Genomic DNA, 2,940 nt, shown 5'->3' with positions numbered 1-2,940 from the left:
ATGTAGTTCTTAGTGCTTTAAATCCACAGTTATAATAAATTCAAAAATAGTACCTCTGAACTATTTATTTACTTTCAACACTCCATTACTGGTAGAGTTTCATCAGAAATCAACCAGGCTCAATCTCTTTTGCAGCAACCCATTTTGTATGTTACTTTTCATGCCTGGAGCAGAGATTATATATGTGGAAACATTACCTCAACTTTAATAGAAATCTGTAAAATTATACAATGGATTTGTTTCCAGCTGTTAGCTTGATTTAAGTTTGCATTTTCAAATGAAAGAAACAGGTTTAGAACAATACAAAGTGGAATTTTTCAACCCGGACAAGTCTATTTTCCTGAATATTAGCAAAACTTCACCCCAGAAATGAAAATAGATTGTTCATAACTATTGCCTGAGATAAGAGTTATTCAGGAGAGGAGAGTGATACAGCTGGTGTGTGGAGGTCATTTTCAGTCACCATCAAATTGTAATTTCCATCTGGACATACCACCAAATAAAAGGGGCATGTCCACTACTTCCTAGAGAGGCCACTACAAAAATACTGAATAAGCCACTCACATCAAATGGATACGATTTGCATCAATTTGCATCATAGATACCATGACATGATTTGTAAATCATCACAATGACATACTTTGTCATTTAACAACTATTTGGCAAGAATGAAGGGGGGGGTTGTTGGTTTGAACCAAGGTTATAAAATCATGAGGGCTATTTTGCTTTGTAATCCTCTTCTAACATATCAAGAACATAGAAGCAAATATAAAGACTGGTATGGATTAAAGAGGTGAAAGGAGAAAAGAAATATTATTTATGTGTTTCACATCTGAACTGATACACAGAGCCATTTTAAACGGTCAACTCACCTCATGCTTGTAAAACAATTCATTCCATCAGTTTGTGATCTTGACTGAGATTTCACCAGCTACTGTCTTTACATTTGCCAACATCTCATCACAACTGACATAGCCACAAAAAACAAAGAAATATGGATTCCATGTTCTAACTGAACAGTGAAAAATCACAGTGGTTATAAACTATACAAGCTCCCAGCTTAAAGTCCTATATCAAAACCAAGCACCTTCAGTGCATCCTGCGACATTCTCTTCTGAGCTGAAGCTATGGCCTTAGCCATAATGTCTGAGTGTGCAAGATGCCATGGGGAAACATAATACGTTCTTCCTAATCGATTCAATTCAATTGTATTTATGGACAAAAGGCTCTAAAGCTCTTCCTAATCATATTGATGCTTCTTTTCTAACTCCCCAAAGAGTCCCCTTAGAGTCAACCAATCTAATGTTGTCCCGTAACATTTTTGAAGATTAGTGGTGTGTACGTGCAATGAACAATTTCTATGAACAAGCCATTTGGAAGTTTTTCCATTAAGGAGATAACGAAAGAAGGCGAGATGATACAGAGCCTTCTCTGATCATTTGTGTCAGCTGTTTCTTGAATTATTTCTCTTCGATCTGTGCAGAATAGAAGTAAACTAGTCCCACTTGATTACCGCACAGCAGCAAAAGCCTCAGGAGAAACACAATGCACAAGATTGTTAGGTTTTGTACTAGTGTTATGGTCTGTCAATAATGAACCAGTCAGACCTTTTTCTTATGTTCATTGCCATAGTATTTATGAGTTGTTGCAGAGATTATCACAATAGACAACTGATACAGCCACTGAAACAGTTACCCCAAAAATCTGGGAAATAATTTCTTTGACATGAAAAAAAATACTTTCTAGTCTTTAATTTTCCTAATCACAAAAATAGGCAAGGCAGTCTTACAGGCATCCAAGGCATGACCCATTGCATTCTACATGTGCATACTCCATCTTTGCTTATCTTTGTGTACAGAATTTTATAGACACTAATGTTAACAGTGTAATAGATGCAAAAAGAAAAAGAAATTCATCATAAGTTATCAGTAATTGTAATGGAGCATTTACTTTCCTGCCCAAACCAGGCTTTCAAAAAGAGACTAGACAACCATTTGTCTGAAATGTTATAGGATCTTGCACATGTGTTGGACTAGATAGAAGATCTCCAAGGTCCCTTCCAACTTTTATTATTCTATGTTCTACATATGTGCACCTAGATATTTTGTTCTGCAAGTCCCATCATATCTGACTCAGCCATAGAATTTTATTTAGTTGAGTATCATGTCCCAACATTTATTGAGGAATCAAATAAGCACAAGACAAGACTAATCTAGGCATTATTCTCAAACGTGATTTAAGTTAAGTTGACCTTCAATTCCTGGAGTCTCCAGCCACTGGAATCTCAAACTATGTGTCTCTTCTAGAAATCAAATCCAGTTTGAACAGGGTGCACTTTGATAGGGGGAACCTACCTATGTTACATCCGGTAGTATAATCACTGTCACAATTTTCTTGGCCTGGACAAAATTACTGTTGACTTGTCTAAGCAAAACAAATAAGAATGCTTGGAGCGTGGTCTGGCAGGACTCAAGCTTTGCCTGTTGAAGCCTCATAGTGTGCATATCAAAAGCTGGACTGCTGTCAAAATTTGCTCCTGCTCTGCCTGGCTGGACATATAGTCAGGATTCTATAGTTGTTGCTATTAAGAGCAAAATAGTTACTATGAAGAAGTTCCATTAAGTTCAGTGGCATTTATTTCAGATGTATGTTATTGTATTTTTTAACTATTCTTTAAAGATTTACCACGCATTTAACAGAGTTAGTTTTGTTGACAACTCATTAACTTTTTTGTTATAACTGTAGCTGCATAGTATCTACAGTATTTCAATATGCTATAATCAACTTGTTTACTGGGAGAAAAATAAATTTTCTATCTTTTTTTATTGAGCAAGAAAACAGGGCAATTACCAAGACCTTCCATAAGTTACATAAATGACACAAAATGCCAAATGAGTTTAGAAAAACAAAACTCTGTAACACCCTTATTTTAATACAAAA

Source organism: Protobothrops mucrosquamatus, unplaced genomic scaffold (assembly GCF_001527695.2).
Source record: "Protobothrops mucrosquamatus isolate PMUCROS unplaced genomic scaffold, P.Mucros_1.0 scaffold1515, whole genome shotgun sequence".
Taxonomy (NCBI): Eukaryota; Metazoa; Chordata; class Lepidosauria; order Squamata; family Viperidae; genus Protobothrops; species Protobothrops mucrosquamatus.
Note: the sequence above shows the minus strand (reverse complement) of the source record.